Consider the following 18,379-nt stretch of genomic DNA (forward strand, 5'->3'; position numbering starts at 1 on the left):
GCCGTAAGTTATGCTCGCTAGCTTTATTACGTCGCCATTTGTTGTACCAGTAATCTTTCTGTTTAAGCATTTCAAGAATCTGACTGGTCATCCAGGGGCATAATGGGTTCCCATATGAATGTTTGGGCACCCTGACACTGCTTTTAGCCCGGGCATTCATAAGGGCATGAATGAAATTGTCAACCTCTATGTTAACGTCCTCATTAATAATATCAGTAGCATTAATAGCCAATATACGCTCGCGCAATTGTTGTTGGTTAGTTCGGACTGAATGTTCTAAGCAACTGTACTGGGTGTCTGTTCTGTGTTCAAGCTTTACAAAAAGAGGAAGGTGGTCTGCAATAGGCTCGTTAAAAACGTCTGCTCGTATACCAGTTGGGATGTTGGTTAATGCATGGTCAATTAGGGTGGCCGTCGTACTGGCGATGCGCGTGGGCATTGTAATTAGGTTTCGAAAGTTATAGGAATCTAGCAAATACTGATAATCTCGATTCGTTGTGCCACAGGAGTCGATATAAAAATCACCAACAATCACCACAGGTGCATCGTTGTTTAAGGTTAACGTAGACAGAACGGTTTCAAGTTTGTAAAGACTGGAAGCTAGATTGGAATTTGGTGGTGGTGGTGAATTATTAACAAAGGAGGGTAGAGAAAAGGCCTCGGGATATTGTTGAACTCAACGGGGAGTTCACCCTCATTCGACCCAGTCCAGGGAAGGGGATTGGGGCTTCAAAGGATAGGAAGAGAGAAGGGGGAAGAGAAGAGCGGTAGGAGAGTGGGAGATAGTCTATATCACGTTCGTTTGGTCCATGATTCGATGGCTACAAACGCAGCGCTAGTCCTGTTGTAACCAGGAAGTTGACTATGTGCTGAAGACCTCCCGTCGGATGGCGTCCGGTCCCCTGGGGAACAGGAAGTCTTCTAGCTTGTGGCTTGGGGCTCCGAGTCGCTAGAGTTCGGCCCGGAGTTGTGCCCTTGCGGTGTCGTGCTGCGGGCAAGAGCACAGCAAGTGCTCTAGCGTCTCGGGCTCTGGGCAGTCGGCGCAGGTGGGGGATGCTCGGCGGCCTTGGTGGTGCAAGCGCGCTCCCACGTTGGAGCAATTGAGCCGCAGGCGGGCGATAGACTATGCAATTGTCAGTGAACATTCTCTCTGACAAAAATAGCCTCAAGGTCTGCGCAGCTGCAGGATGCAGATGGCATGGTGGTAACAGTATGCACAGTTTTAACAAACGCTGCCACACCCCCGCCGCGGCTGTGTGTGGCACGCGCGATAGAAAATGCGGAATAGACAGTAATGACCACAGTTTTGCCTTCTTTTAGCCACGTTTCTGATACCGCGATGACGTCAGACGCTTTCTCATGTTGAGAAAGATAAGTGATCAACAAGTGAAGGTTTTTCCTTATGCTCCGAGCATTACAATAAAAGATGGAAAATCCTTTGCTTTTAAATAACCTATCAGCCTTTTTACTGGTAAGGAGCATGACGGAGAAGGTGGTGCGTGCAGGAGACTTGATACGATATGTACGACTCAGGCGACTTTCGCAAGATCGTCTTCACATGTCACGTGAAGGACCTTAGTGCTTTCCGCTTTCCGCATCAGTATTCTGCCATCGCACACACAGGCCAACTTCGAGTTGTTTTCTCGTTTCGCTTGGATAGCTTTGCCCAGAAGTACTTTATTTTCAGGGCAGAGGTGTTCATTAACATAAATCGGGTCATCCGATTGAAAGCCCAGCATTGACGCGTTCAGTCTGGTTTTTTTGGCAGCAAGCAGTACTTTATCACGAGGTGACCTTGTAAGGAATTTCACTACAATGTTTGGGAGTCTTCTTCATCTTGAAGGTGGAAGCGCTCACAAAACAGGGACGAAAGTAGAAAGAACAAAGACGGCACGGCGCTAACTCGCAACTATTTGTTTATTGAAAAGAAACACAAATATATAGTTTCAACATCTCACGTGGTGCGTTTCAACATCTCACGTGGAGACCTTTGGTTGGAACGCGGTGTACAGCATCTATGTCGTTTGCAGAAATTTGTACCTTCAGGCATGAGCCGACTTTGTTAAGTACACTTGTAAGGTCCTCGTTCTCAACCACAGGAACTCTCTTCAACTCAATATTGTTCCTTCTGCTGTACTGTTTTAGATCGAGTAGCTGCTTCTTGGTTTCCTGGAGCTCTTTCTTGAGCCTTCGCGTTGCGCCATGAGTGTCTGAGCTTTGTTTCTTCAATTCTGCAACCTCTTGCCGGAACAATTTGATGTCATTTTTAAACTCATCAATGCTTTTGCTAACAAATTCCACGGATTTGATGACTGATGCGAGCTCAGCTTTGATGGCGTTGTTAGAAACGTCCATACTCTTCACTTCAGTCTTGAGGTCGGCCATCGCCGCCATGAATCTAGTTGTCAGTTCAACCAAAACCTTTGTTGTTTCCTTGATGCTGCCCGGCGTTTTTTCGCCCAAACCCTTAGCAAAATCTGCGAGAGCATCACACATAGCAACAACTAAAATGCAAGAACAAGTTACAACAGCAGAGGCACAAGAACTTCTCAGAGCAGACCAGCAACTGGCCTAAGTCATCACCATGAAAGAATTCAGGCGTCCAAAAAGCCCACCTGCATTGAATGGGCTTGCAGTTAGACAACGTGAATCGCCCGGCTGCCTGGCCCGCTCTGATGTGTCTTCGGTATATGCAGTTCCCTTTATCTAGTCGAAGCCAAACGTCCCGGATGCTGCGCAGTCCGCCAGAGCACGGAATCCCGGGTGATGCCAGGTGTTCTCAACCGCTGACGTAGGTGTGCTTCCGCGTTGCCTTGTCAGCGTCTCCCGGCGGCACCAAGAACGGATCACAGAGGGGTGTGCATGTAGTTACGAAATGCCTGCATTGAATGGGCGAGCAGTTAGACAACGTGAATCTTCCAGGCTGCCTGGCCCGCTCTTGTTCCAGGAACGCCGTTCCTTGTGACGTCGTTCCGTACAACACTGGTGCAGACAAGCAACTCATGTTATGTGTCTTCACAATCTTGGTGGGGTCCTGCTTGGAGTATGGGAGTGTGGTTTATGAGTCGGCATCAAAAACATCCCTGAAAATGCTAGACCGAGTACTCCATTTGGGGTTTCGCCTCGGGTCGGGAGCTTTCCATACTAGCCCCGTACAAAGCTTATACGTCGAGTGCGATAAATGGTCTCTAGATCGCCTGCTAACATATATGGGTCTTCTTTATGGTATTAAAATTTATTCAATAACGCACCATTCGTTCCAAACTAAAATCTTGGATACACCCCTATCCCAAATTCTACTATATCATCCGTCTACCTCTGCTCCGTTCTCACATAAAGTGACACAGGAAGCGTCACATTTATGTCACCTTTTCAGACACCTACAAATCAACCGTTTCTGACATTTTACCATCATGGCAGCTTCGCCCCGTGTCGTGCAACTTGTATTTTGTAGCAGTTGATAAAAAACGGGTGCACAGAACTGCAATTCCTCAGCACTTCTTGTTTCTTCAAGACAAATACAAATGTGGAGAAGTTTTTAATGACGCCCAAAAACAGCCCTTAGAACGTCGTGTGCTGCTCACCGACCTGATTTTGTGGTATCTAATACCCTGAACTCGACAAGCAGCATTTTTCGGCTGAAGCCTATGGAAGTTTTCTGGTTTTAAAGCACATCGTCTATCATAAAATTCCCAAGTCCATCATCTTCACAGATTCCTTAAGCGTAGCACGTGCATTGGCGTCTAAGCAGTTTTGTAAAAACCATGTTGTTGATTCAGTTTATAAAACCTTATGTCAGCATATGTGTTATGTCCTGAAGTGACTGTGTGCTGGGTGCCAGGTCACTCGGGGATCGCTGAAAAAGAGAGAGCAGATTGCCGCTGCTGCTGCACTTACCAGTACAGTTGACCTAACAACAATACCTTACACTGATCTTATGTCCCACTTCAGACAACACCTTGGCAAAACATGCAAACAGTCTGGAATAAGCAGGCAGACAGCAAACTACACGATATAAAGCCACTCTTGGGAGCTTACACCACTGACACACAACAGACACTATGAAGTTACTTTGGCTCGATGACGGGTAGTCCACACGCATGCAACGCACTCCTACCTGCTGGAGGGATCTCCAAGATCCCTGTGTACAGGTGCGGAGACGGCCTATCCGTGATTCATATGCTTCTTCAATCCAAAGCACTCAACACAACACGATACAAACACTTCACCGACCTCTACAAACAACACATGTCACTACACCCATCATTGTTTTTACCGGATGATCTCATGATTTCTGTGCAACATACCTTTAAGTTTCTTGGCGACAGCAAGTTTTTACACCTGATTTTTTATCACGCGTAGTATTTAAACCTTATTTCATGCACCGCACTATCACAACCTGGCCTTTTACACGAGACATCCTCATTGTCTTTTACTGATTTTACCTTTGTTTTTGCTGGACGATTTTACAGTTTACGTTTATATCCTTCATACCTAACCACCGTTTTCGCGCTTTTTGCCCTAGTCGGCCTTGCACCATAAACATCAATCCATCATCATCATCAGAACCTTGAAGTCTTCTCGCACAGTACTGAGTAAGGGGGCATTCGAAACCATACAAAGAGGTGAAATACCGGTTCACATGAATGCTGGACTCGCATAGATGGCAACATGGACTCGCCCACAAGCACACATTGCTAATTTTAGTGCTGCAGCTTGAACCTAGAATTGTTTGGCCATTCAATATCCTTGAATTTAACTGACTCACAGAGGGTCGGTATGAAATATCACTCAGTCTCTCTATTCCTTCAGGGAATGCGATAAAAGTAAAACAAATGTAGGGTTGTATCCAAAATCATCGTCTCGTTCTGATAGCAGCGAATCTAAGCAAGAGGTTAAGATTGGGCGACTATTTTTTCGGAGTTCAGATGTGTTTGGCCGGCCTGTACTTGGCGTGCAATGAGTCGCAGCATACTAAATTTTGTTCCAAGCTTCGTTGCTGCCTCTTTGTTCCCTCATTGTAGGTGCATAAAGAAGAAAAATGCTTCTAGAATATGCGGAGCAACACCACACAAATAAATTATTCGTTAAGCGAAGCGTACTCTACTTGCATAAAATTAAGTATGTTTATGACGAATCCGTGGGTCCGGTGGTGCGACCAGATTGACAAAGACGAGAGAAAGGCGCGTTGTTACCGTTCCTTGTCGTCAACAGCAGGAGCAACAGAAACAAAACAGATGCATTTTCACTTGATTGACATGAATAAACCATCTGTGATTTTGGGCACTGAGTCGTGGTTAGGTAGTAAGTATAGAAATTGTGATGTCTTCCCTAGCAACTACATTAGGTATAGAAAATATAGAGACTGTCCCGGGCGTGGGGTGTTTATTGTTTTCTATCAAAAAGTGCAGCCGCAGATGTTAAGAAATTTAGATGATTTTGTTCAGGCTGTCTGGGCACAACTTCGTTTGAACAATGGTAAATGGCTAGCGGTCTGTTCATTTTACAGATCAGCTGGCATTCAGGTACAAGTTCTAACTAAGCTAGCGGAAGATGTAAAATAATAAGTTCTGATTCTTTATTATTCGGTGGTGATTTCAATTTACCCGAAACTAATGGGACACCAAATACCATACACCTAATGCGTCTAGTGCGTCGGCAAACAAATTGAATAAATTAAACAACTCGTTTGCGCTATCGCAGTTGGTTTGACAACCTACGCGTGGAAGTAATGTGTTAGACTTCTCTTTTGCTATTTTTTAGTAATGTGCCCCTGGATTCGCAACCTGCGCTCATCTTTCCAGGCATAAGTGAATAAAGAGTAAATTTGCCCCAAGTAAATTTGGAGTACATAAGGTCGCTATTAGCGCATGTAGACAAATGTACAGCTACCGAAAGGCTCGAGTCAATGACATTTTGTGGGCACTTGACTGCTATTACGACGTCTTGGAAACTTGGTCAGAGTCGCTCAACGTAGAAGTGTGGTGCTTACTGAAAAATAAGATTTTCTAGTTGCGTGACCAATTCGCCCCGTCATGAATAATGACGGCAAGGAGGGGTAGAAGTAAGCCATGGTTCACGATGGAAGTTCATAGGGCAGCGAAAAAAAGAAAGCGAGTATACCCGGCGTACAGAAAGAACCCGCCACTCCAGCAAAAGCAACATTTGCAACGCGCTCCATAAAAATATTTTTATGCTTCTTTTTTCTCTAGGTTAAAGAGTAATCGTATAAAATTCTGGGAATTTATCAAGAGGAACAGAAAAGACGCGGTATCAATTCCGGTGCTCAAACAACCGGTCTCGTGTTCATGGTGGCCTCGATAAGGCCACCATGAACAAAGATGCTTTAGATCTTTTTTCAGTAAGTTTTTTTCTGCGTGCGCACCTAACACTGATTCAATGTTTGAGTACGGGCTTATCGGAAGGGAACCCATGAATAACATCGTCTTCTACACGTGGGGCATTAAAACTCCAGCTTGAGCGGTTAAAGGAAGCATGAAGGCAAAATGCAAGTTCGTGTTATTCGAAAGATTTCGTGTTTAATAGTGCCCCTAGCGCTTTTCCGAATGCAAACGATGTTTATAAATTGAGAAATAATTTTTTAAGTTAAAATTTTGATTTTCCCGTAATTCGAGCGTTTTTGTGGTCTGCACTGACCTCATAGGAACCGACCGCTCTGCCGCAGATTGGGAAGCCTTGTTTATTGTGAGTGAACCTTGATGGCGCAACCATACCGTGGAAAGCCGTTTCCTGCCTTTGTTTTGTTTCTGATTGTATTTATACCTGGCTTGTTTTCGTCGATGAAAAAAATAATCGTTTCCTTTGAACAGCGCAAGTAGAAGTGGACAGGACATAGCGCAGACTAACAACAGACGATTTATTGCACGAAAAAACTAAATACATATCTCTTTTGCAACAAAGGAAGGGAAGGGGGTGGGGGAATATACTCATTGGGGAAAGGGGCAGAGGAAAGATACACATCCATTTTTTCGAGCCAACACAGCGGATCACGTTCACTAACAAGAAAAAAAGGCGATTTCTTTGTCTGTTAGCAGGCTATAACTCAACTGTAACTCAACAGACTATAAGTCAACAGACTATAACTCAACTCGGAACATGCTACCGAGAAAGCTTCCACCCTCTAGCAGCCAAGTTCACGTTCTAGGTGAGAACCCGCTTCCACCTGATGTGCTTCGCATCTTGGGTCTTGGGCCAAAGTTCGCAGTGCCACCGACTAAGACTGCACCGGAACTTGTGTCTTTAGTGAGGCAGGTCTCCCAGTTTGCTCCGGAATCTGAGCAAGAGCGCTGCATTTCTGAAGGTATGGACGTCCTCGCTCGGTGGAAACCTGCCACGTCCAAGTTGCCTCTGAAACGCACAGTGTCCTACTTAAAAGAACAGTCTCTGTCGTTACTGGCGGCGGATAAAGAAGATGAATTCGCCGTCTTACCGAAAGAGCTGTTTCATTCGAAAGCACGTGAGGCCATTGATTCTTCGTTTGGGAATCAGAATAACCTGAGGTTGTCCGACGTCAGATTGAAAGTGATGAGGTTGGGTAAAGATTTGGAACTGTGTAGTGTGGTAAAGGGCATAGAAAAGAGTGTTAGTGACAGCCTCCGAATGTTTTTCACTGTTGAGACTCACAAAATTGACAACCCACTTCGCGTCATGGTCTCAGAGAATGGGTCTTGGCAAAAGGCCGTAGCGTTGAACTTGAAACGCAACCTTGACTTACTTCCGATTGATGATCCCTTTCTAATTAGAAGTTCCCGTGAAGTCGTGGCTCGTCTTAAGGCCAACAGAAATAGAAGCCTGTCGGCCTGCTCCGTAGACATAAAAGACCTGTATTATTCTATTTTCCACAAAGAGCTACTCTCCTGTGTTGAAGCGTGCATAGATGGTTACGGGGCCACTCTGTTTCAAAATAGTTCAGGCATCCCCATTGAAAATTTCTTAGAACTGCTCCCCTTGTACGTCCGGTCTACCTTTTCAACTCGGGAAGGCAACATATATCTTCAGAATAATGGTATATGTATAGGCTCCTGCCTAGCACCCGTACTCAGTGATCTGTATTTATACTCTCTTGACAGGGTTGTCGCTAACCGCCTCCCGCAATGTAAAGTGGTTAAAACGTTCAGGTACGTAAATGACTCTCTTCTCCTTATTGACACTACGAAAGAATGTTTAAAACGTGCAGTTTCTGATATCCTGAGTGTCTTCCAGAATCATTTCCAACCACTTTGTTTGACGCATGAAACCCTGAATGATGATAGCATCAGATTTCTTGATCTTCGTTTGCAATTTTCTGATGGCCATGTATGCTGTGCCTATGAGCCTCGGTGCTTGAAACCCGTCCTCCCGTATAATTCCGCGCATTCTAAGTTAGTAAACCGGGGAATCGTAAAGCTCTGTGTGTCAAACGCGCTTAACAAATCGTTTAACAAATCGTTTAACGCGCTTAACAAATGGGAGCCAGCCTCGAAGGAAAGACGGCTCGGCTTACTCCCGCCGGATATCCGTTGCTTTTGCAGGCTTCTGTAGCAGAGAATGTTTTGAAGCAGGTGATGAATGAACGACGCAGGCAGGACGCTCCAAGCGATACAGAAAAAAGGAAATGCACCACCTTCCCTTACATTCCCGCGATCTAACATAATCTGAAAAAGATTAGGAAGCGCGTTGACGTAAACGTGCTCTTCTCGGCCCCTAAGAAGCTATCAAAACTTTGCAAAAAAGTGAATAAGTGCTCCGTGTTCACCGATACTTGCACCACACAGCATCGCACGCAGGTTGCGGATTGCTCGGTAGGCGTGGTGTATGCAATACCATTAGATCAGTGCAAGAAGAAGTATATAGGGCAAACAGGACGATGTCTAAATGACAGATTACGCCAGCATCGCAATAATGTGAAGAAAGAAGATAAAGGACATCTAGGCGCGCACTGTAAAGAATGTGGTTGCTACCCTGACCTGCAAAAATGCTCCATAATTCATAAAAGCAATAATAAACTGACGAGAGAGATAGTTGAATCCTGCTAAATCCTCTCCAACAAAGACGCGTCCGTCAGCCGCCCTTCTGTCATTCTAACCGACAAAAGAAATCGCCTTTTTATCTTGTTAGTGAACGTGATCCACCGTGTTGGCTCGAAAAAACGGATTTGTATCTTTCCTCTACCCCCTTTCCCCCATGTGTATCTTCCCCACCCCCTTACCTTCCTTTATTGCAACGGAGATATGTATTTAAGTATTTTCGTGCAATAATACGCCTGTTGTTAGTCTGCGCTGTGTCCTGTCCACTTCTCGTCCTCGTCTACTTGCGCTGCTCAAAAGGATGTCGTTCCAACACGCCCAAGCTTATACCTTAGAAAATAATCGTTTCGTAAAATATAGTGGTCGCTCGACAAATATGGTCACGTAAGACAATTGCTTGCGTCAATCGGCCAGTGTCGTCTGAGACAACCCCAAAGCCCCGCACGGCTGAGCAGCTAAACCAAGCATATTGCGCGCAGTACCAACAGCAGTACACATCGGTGGTTCTATGTTATCGTTGGCTTTCGTAACTTTCACTGTTTGACCCACCAGTCTTACGGCTTAAAAATTCATGTGCCCTAAATTTAACCGCAAATAGCTTGTTCGGCAAGCTCATAGGCTCTGCTTAATTTGCGTTTGCTTTTTCCGCCCTCCTTATCCAATCAGGTGGTCCGCCTATCGAAACTCTCACTGGGCATCACATTCTCAAACAATTAGGAATAACCACTCTCGACGACCTTGAAGCGAAATCTCTACTCTCTAGCGACATTCATTCTAATCTCACCATTAGACCGATCCCCCGCAACATGCATCCTACTCACAACGCGGGTCGTAGAGAACAAAGGGTACTAGCTCTACGCAAACGTCTCCAGGTACGACCCGATGTAGTATATGTGGATGCTGCCAAATATAGACACTACAATGCCTACGCCATCGCCGTAAATAATGACCCCGATAACCCCCCACTCACCTCCATGACCGTTAACTCTCACCACCCAGCCACGGCGGAAGAGGCGGCCCTTGCGTTAGCACTCTCAAAGAGGCCGACCCCATCAATCTTAATCTCTCATTCTAAAACGGCCGTTCAAAATTTTGCTAGCGGCCTAATATCAACGCTGGCCTTCAAAAGTCTGCAACAAAATCCACCCAGTTTCCCAGTAGAGATTATCTGGACTCCGGCACACGCTGGTCTCGAGGGAAATGAGGCTGCCCACAATACGGCTCGAGGGCTTACGATCCGAGCCGGGGCCACTCACGTTCCCTACCACGGGGCCAGATCTGCCAGGGACCGACTAGTCATGTACTATGAAATTACTACCCATTACCGCCTCTCCCGCCGTAGATACCCTCCCGCCCATGTTCAGCTCGACCTTTCCCAAGAACACGTGGGGCGTCTTCTGCAGACGAACACTTTTTCTAATCCCGCAAAACTGAACCTCATCCACCCCTCTGTATACCCCTCCCCAGAATGGCCTGCACGCGATGCCATCGTCACCCTTCCTCACATTCTGTGGGGATGTCCTAAAGACCCCTTTCCTTCAATTACTTGTAAAGAGCAGTGGGAGAAGGTGCTGGGGAGCTCAGACCAAGAGGTGCGAACCGCTGTGGTCAGCATAGCTACCGAAGTCGTCACTCGGCTCAAGCTGGGGGCCACTACAGACCCTTAGACCAAACAGAACGCTCAATAAAGTGATTATCTCTCTCTCTCTCTCTCTCTCTCTCTCTCTCTCTCTCTCTCTCTCTCTCTCTCTCTCTCTCTCTCTCTCTCTCTCTCTCTCTCTCCACCCTCCGCAAATCGCAGAACTTGCTGGTACTACATCATATGATCTGTTGCAGGAAATGAGCTAGTGGGTTCATGGCCATTCCCTTTTTAACTAATTATGTAGCCTGTTTGAGCGAAGTATTATTAGTATAATTCTCACAAGGCAAACTTTTGGAAGGTACCAAACTTGCGTTTTCTCTTCATGGTTCCTTTAAGTACCACTAGTGCTTGCGAACCCGCCGACTTACCGAACGTTCTGCTCTCCGCTTGTGCACGCCCGTTGTATAAGTACCTTTATGTGTTGTTTACTAAGTTCTTAACATGCGGAGAATTGCCTACAGAGTGGAACATTGCCAATGTTGTGCCCATTCCGAAATCAGGACCTCAGAAATTTGTGTTTAATTACCGGCCTGTGTCCTTGACAAGTGTACTTTGCAAGATATTTGAACATGTCTTTTTCAGCAACATCATCAACCACTTAAACTTGTTTTCCTTATTGAATCCCAGCAACACGAATGTCGAAGTGTTTTTTCTTGTGTCACTCAATTTACAGAATTCACAAGCGATTTAGCATCAACCCTTGACAAAGGGGATTGTGTAAATTCCATCTTTTTATATTTAAAGAAGGCTTTTGTTGTTGTTCCACATTCTTCGCTGCTCAAAAAATTGTCGTGGTAAAGATAAATAAAACGGCTACTGAATGGATAAAAGCCTACTTAAATTCTTGGACTCAACGCGTAGTCGTTGGCGGTAAACTGTCGTTTGGTGTAGTTGTGTCATCAGGTAGGCCTGAAGTTTCGGTTTTGTGTCCAGTATTGGTTTTGTTATACATGAATGGTATTTACGTTGGCATATCATCTTGTATACGATTGTTCGCGGATGATGCCGTTTTGTATCGGGTTATAAAAGGTCCCGATGATTACAGTGCACTACAAGGTTGCAAAGTGGTGTGATAAATAGGGCATAGGTTTAAATCTTGACAAAACTGTGTAGATACGGTTTACTAGACAAAGGTCACCACACATATATACGCATATAAATGACGGGACTAGTCTCGCATCTGTTAATATAAATACATTGGTGTGTACTTGACCTCTGAACTATGCTGGCACTGTAATGTCGACTGCTAAGGCGTAAAGAGTCCTAGGGATGCTACGTAGAACATAATAAACTAGAGAGAGTACAAAGCTTAGTTCAAAATTATGCACGGTATTTTAGCTCCTCACAAAGCAAAACTTCGGATGGAATACACTACACGTGTGCTGTACTAACTGCTTTTATTTATCAATAAAATATGCACTGTGCGCACCCCCTCTCCCCCACTGGAATGCCGAACTGACTGTGGGTACTGTGATTAACCAATAAATAAAGAAAAAAATTGAATATCTCTTTATTGCACGGACCTTCATATTTATTTTTGCATCTATCTCGGCCCGACCCGAGGAACACACACAAAGCACACGAAGCATTTGAAAGAAAAGCCTTGCGGGTGGTTTTAAAAATATTTCCTTTAAATGTATTTAGAAATTTTTAGTAGTATACCTCCTACATAAATAGCGGGATCGGAGCTAGACGACACGCACTCCTGATGGAGGCGAAAAGCAAAAACGCCCGTGTGTTCGAGATTTCGGCGCACGATAAAGATCCCCAGGTGGTCAAAATGAATCCGGAGCCCTCCACTACGGCGCGCCTCATCGTCTGCGTTGCGTCGGCGCGTTAAACCCCACACTCAATCAACGACACGCACTCCTCACAAATCGGTTGTCTGTCATTTAAAGCATAGTCAACGTGCATACGAATTGGGACTTTCCACTATTTGGTATTCCTTGAATATTTGGTGTGACAGGGTCGAAAGCAAGTACGCAAGAAAAAAAACTAGACAGGGATGCGCCCATATCACTCTCGTTTTTTTTGTTTTGAAGGAAAACGAATACATAAATGCGAAGTCAAACGCCCCGTTATCCCGCTCGGACGGCGTAATTCCCCCATCTAAGATAATCAAAACAGCGCTGTGCTGGCCAGGACGTACGATCTCAGCAAATGCTGTGCCTTCACATTTGACTTTATTCTCCCCCGATCAGAACCCAGCCGGATAAGTCTCGCAACAGCCAACATAGATGGAAAAGAAAACGCAATGTTGTCCCTCACGGACGACGCAATACTTCCATCACAGATGAAATAAATCAGCGCTGCACTGGGCGGGATGTACCATTTCTACAGGGGCTGTAGCTTCGCCTCTGACTTTATTCTCCCCCAATTCGCGCCCAGCCAATAGGTCTAAATTTTTATGTCGCAGCCTATGATCTCGTTGCTTATAGTATTGCTCTCGAAGCTGACCCCAACAATTTAGATAGCTAATGCGATCAATGCAGCAGCTCTGTTCAGACCGTTCCTTATTTGACATAATACCACCAATTCCTTCTGTGATTTGGAACCCGAATCGAAGGCCTAGCTATACAAAGCTTCACTGCAGTTTTTTTCTACACCGATAAATGCGTAACGATGTTATTTACAGTAATTAAACGAATCGACCAACTGAGCGCGCGCGTGTGAAGAGAACAGACATAATTTCCGGGCAAGTCGACGAACAGCACCGTACTTGAACTTGAGGCTTGTTATTTTCCACCTTTGCATTTAACCTAGCAGTCCAGGAATTACCGATTTTACCCGTTTTAGGCTGGACAGCCGGTAATTCACCACCCAAAGCGGCAGAGGCCGATTACCAATGATTGGAAACCACATGGGCCGAGCTATCGGCCACCCATCGGTAACTCGGCTGAAAGATTGACTCAGCGTCACAGGGAAAGCCCATTGGAGGCAGAGCTTTAGAATACCGATAAAAGCCGTCCCTCTCGATGCCGATGCCGTATTCATGGCGTATGGAGACACGACGGTTAACGGGGTGAACAGGCAACAACGCAGCCAGAAGTATTTACCTAAAGAGTCACAGCGCTGTGTTACCAATAAAACAACGCCTAGTCAAACTAGAGTGCCGCGTATTCAAAATAGCATGCAAGATGGTGCTACTCGTTCTGTAGAAATGGGTCGTTTGTACGTCCTAACGCAACGGTTTTCGGGGAACTGCTTATGTACTACGTGCCCTTGCGCGTTCCTTTTTTTCTGTGGCTGCGAAGGTGTGCGGAGGCGTCGCTACGACGGCCGCCTCTTCCTTGTGCATTAAAACCGCCGTACTACTCCTCTAGGTGTTTGTGATGTGTGTTTGGGTGTCTTTGGCTCTGTTTTAAGACCGCTGGAATAACGCAGTTTGCCTACTGCGGCCGGCTGCTGGAAAGGCGAGTTCCCGTTTCATTTGTCACTGCGCGGTGCGTGGAAGCTCCCGCTAATTACCGGCTGAAGTTCAGTTGTCCTTTATAACGGTTGGCGTGCTTGAGTGCTGCTTAGTGTTGTTTCTTCTTGCGAATAATTCAGAGCTCACATGTATGTGCTTCTATGCGTCTGACGCCAGTTGTAGTTATCTTCTTTCCGGATTTCTGTTTTCCGAAGAAGCGTTCGTTCTCTCACTGCAGGCTTACGGCGTCCCACATGCGCCGAAACAAGACGGGTGTGCGGTATAAGAGTTACGGGTGTATTAAGCTGGCATTATTATACGTTAGCTATAAATGAAGCTATCGTTTTAATATTTTCGTGAGCTAGCTGAATTTCGCCGAGCGACAAAGAAATTACGCTGCGGCAGTGCTTCTCCGTAGGTTCCGTTCGCTTCTGGCGCATCGGACGAGCCAGAACTGAGCGACGGCAGTATGTTTCATCGTTGAGAGCGAGTGTTAACAAGCTAAAAGTTTAGGCTGAATATTTCCCACGTGCATGCGCTAAGTATGGTGCTAGTAGCTGTATTCAGTAAGCAACGTGCATTTACCTTTTTAGTGAACGACTTTTTTTACATATACAGGCACAACCACGTACAGGTGTTTCCCGTGGGCAAGTGGCGGATGCAGCAGAGACAGCAAGTCTTCCAAGTTGAACTATTCTACAACAGTACTGCTAAACTAGTAATTGGGATCTTGGCAGATCAGTGAATTACCGGAAGAAAGGGTCTTGTTTTCATCTAACTGAATGCTTCCCTTTGTAGGCATCTCCAGCACATAAACAAAGCATGGATCGGCTCGCGTTTCATAAGCATTTTCATTTTTTGTTACTATTCTGTTTGTATGTTGTTTTCGTGTTTGAACTTTTCTACAAACTTATTTCGTATTCTTGCCACTGTTAAGTCAGGCTTCTTCTTGTAAATTTGATGTCCATAATAAAAAAAGTAAATAAAGAGGTCTGCTGTACTACTATGCTCAATTGATTTTGGCTAGTAACGTAATTGCTTCTCAAAGTTGATGCAATTCATTATTCGTGCCTTGCAGCTTGATTTCGGTTTTACACATGTCATTGTAAACGAAAACTAGTTAAATCGTGCGCAGTCAATATTTTCTGTATATTGGCATGTATAAAGCAGACATCGGGCCGCGAAGCAAATATTAGAATAGACTATTGCCATAAGGACTGGCCAGAAAGTTAGAAACGCGCGTGAAAATGGCATTGGGACCCCGCATGGGCATTATCATGGTAATATGCTTTGCCAAGCATTGTCTATTATTGGCCCCCCACAACTTGACCAAAAGCCAGCCAATCATAGCGGCTGTGGGATTGCCAAGCTGGAGCGCACTGGCAACTGATAGTTGGCCATGCTGGGCTTGGCCCTTTCTTCTGCTTGGGACTCCGCTGGTTACAAAGTTGACTCACCTGCAAATTAGAATATATATGTGATGAATAGCCACGCGAGCGATTGATCGCGAAATTGAGACAGGGGATCTAGAGCGACAACGACAACGAAGAGGAGCGCGTGGCAGTTATCGTGGAGGCTGGAACGACGCCGGCTGGAAGGTAAGCGGAGGAACAGGGTGCGGTTACGGTACACACGACCACGTGGAACGTCCGGTCCACGGGCCACCTGTAACAAGACCGTTGCTACCCTCCGTCAAAAGTCGAGAGCGCATCTGGGTACAGCCATCGCGGCGCTGGTGTTCCGAATGCTGACGGAGCGCTCCGTTCCGGCTGTTGAGCGCTGCCGTTCCTGTTGTTTAGCCGCTAGAAACACATCGCGACGAAATGCGAGCTCAGTCGCTACCGGGCATTGCTCTCGGACTTACCGAACTGCCGGATTATGTTGTGTACCTGCAGACTGTGTTGTGCACTTCCCTTTCGCCTATTATGCTCCCGTCGTGTTGTTGTCCTTCATCTTGTTAAATATACGTGTTAAACAGCGCTCGAAACAAACGCGCTAAGTGTTAAACAAACGTGTTCAACACCATACGGGCCCGCCTGCGGGGTCCTCAGCCCATTCATAACAATATACTAGAATGCTCAGCTCTAACTTACCTCGTCGGGCAAGAACAGCTGCTAGGCGTAACCTGGATCGCAACAGAGAAGCTCCGTGATGCCGGTCACTGTTCCTCAGTGGAAGAAATTCCTTACTTAAGATGCAAAAGACGGGTCGGTCTACCCACCCACCACTGTGGCTTTGCCAACTGCGTCTAAACCGCTATTAGCACAGTAGTAGGTAGTGTGCAGAACAGGCGATCTTATCTATGAGACTTCGGGAACGAGTCTGTTCGTCAACCCGCGGAACTCGATGCACGAAGAACGTGTTTTTGTTAGTGCTTCTGAAACCTTAGTTTGATGGATATTATGAAGCGGTCACTCCCCAAGTGCAAATCTTTGAACATCTGTCACGAGGGAGTATGTAGTGGCACAGTGCGCAAAAAAATTAAAAGGGGGGATGCCGCGAGAACCAATTTTGCTATGAACCAAACACCGTGTCTTCACGGTTTTGGTTTGTTCAGTTTGGCTCGTTTCCCAGATGCCCTTCTCAGATTGTAACCTTGCTACCTTCATCTTTGCCGTCATAACCACCAACAACGACATCATATTCATCCAAGAATCACCTCTCGTCACCAACAATTGGGATCGATTGAAAGGTGACGTTGCTCCAACTCGACAACTTGTCAGACGCCACCCCAGACATAGGGCCTTGCATTGATATCGTAGCTCACTTTACCTTTTCAAAATCATTTCTAACCACTCACTCACGTAGACTCACGGTATGTAAATAAATTAATAAATAAATACATAAATACGTAAGAAATAAAATTAAAATTTAAAAATAATAATTAAATAAATCAAGAAAGAAATAAACACTGAACCAGCTACTCAGGTGTTTTTATAGGTGGCGATGCGAATCCATGGTGAACACTGAAATGTTTATGTTTTAAGAAGCGCACTACTAGTTTTTGTAATCAAATTATGCTCACACTCGTAGGCTCGCTTTCGGAGGTGAAAAATTGTGTCGCATAGTTTTTTAACAGTTTCAAAGCGCGACAGTTACAATATCCTGTTGAGCGCTCAACGTAACGTAGTTGCAAAATTAATGAGTATTTTGAAAATTTCGGCTCCTCCATCAACTAGTACTTCCGATGCCGCGGGCTCTGGGCACTGCTTCGCATGCTCTACCATCATAATTCAATTGCTAAACACTTCATAAATAATGCATAAAATTTCTCAACACACCCAAGTCTGGTTACGCGCTTTGAATGTGACCGCCTGTGCACTATGGTGGCGGGTGCATTTTAAATACATATCCACCAGTCTAAACAGCTGCCATGCTATTTCATGGTAATGAGCATTATTCACAAAAATAAAGATTATTCTTTTGATACTTGTTATTGATTTTGTTCCTAGTTTATCTAGTTTAGCTATCTTAATCTCACTGAAATCCACCTTACTCTGTTTCAATCTACATCATTTTTATCCTCATTATTCCACCCTAATCCCTAACTCATTCTGCCCTACAGTATCTGAACGCGTCTAACGTTGCCATCATTTATTTTCATAACCACAATTCCTACTCATTCATCTTAACCTCACCTCACTTATCCTTCTACCAAAAAATCATTTATTCGTCCTAATTCATCGTATTCGCCCTTATGCATCCTGGCTCATCCTATTCATACCTCAGCAATATAAATCTACTTCAGTCCCGCCGTAATATTTATAACTATGAAATATTTATTGATCATGATTTGATGTGTCCTGACCTGCTATCTTGTTTGATGAAGCGCAATAAACGTACCCCGTCAAGTATTCCTCAATCAAAACACACCAGGATGACTCTTGTTAGCGCTCTGTCAGGGGCCCGAGTAAGTGACGCGGTATGGCACCCGGTTAGAGCTGAGTGAACTCGCGGTTGTATCCAACAGAAACCAAAATGTGCTTTCGTGCTATCTCTATAGCGGTGACCATTTTGCTGCCACTCGTGATGACGACGACGGCCCTCAATTTTGGCGCCTATTAGGCATGCACGGCTTTCGCATCAATAATTTATGTTTTCATGAAGTAAGGAGAATGATGCACTAAGGAAAATGAATGCAGTCGGCGAGGACCTGTTGTAATAGGCTCGTTACATCACGGAAAAGTGCAGGTATAGAATAACTGCGATGGAATGGTTCTCCAATGATGGAAGAGTGTATACGAATAAAAACATCGCTTCTTCCCTGCACCTGCAGGCTAGGCGACGCATAATACACGATAT

Source organism: Haemaphysalis longicornis, unplaced genomic scaffold (assembly GCF_048455015.1).
Source record: "Haemaphysalis longicornis isolate Haplotype H1 unplaced genomic scaffold, Haemaphysalis longicornis Haplotype H1 scaffold_6, whole genome shotgun sequence".
NCBI lineage: Eukaryota > Metazoa > Arthropoda > Arachnida > Ixodida > Ixodidae > Haemaphysalis > Haemaphysalis longicornis.